This window comes from Strongylocentrotus purpuratus, unplaced genomic scaffold, assembly GCF_000002235.5.
Source record: "Strongylocentrotus purpuratus isolate Spur 01 unplaced genomic scaffold, Spur_5.0 spur5_scaffold_2, whole genome shotgun sequence".
Taxonomy (NCBI): domain Eukaryota; kingdom Metazoa; phylum Echinodermata; class Echinoidea; order Camarodonta; family Strongylocentrotidae; genus Strongylocentrotus; species Strongylocentrotus purpuratus.
The window spans coordinates 22,875,377-22,875,592 of record NW_022145605.1 but is presented as its reverse complement, the minus strand read 5'-3'; positions in this window follow the sequence as shown (position 1 = coordinate 22,875,592).

Genomic DNA, 216 nt, shown 5'->3' with positions numbered 1-216 from the left:
GATGACATTATTTCTGAAACCTGCTTAACAGGATACATATTATGAAAACTAGTGATATTCTTAAAAATCTATATCATATGAAGAATACAACAAAAATGTAACCCAAATTACCGCAACTCAACGTCAAATTGCTTCTGCAGACGACGCCACACTAGTTTATTGTGCGCACAATTCTTCTGCGCAGAAATTGCAGACAAGTATCGTAGGGATTTCTGG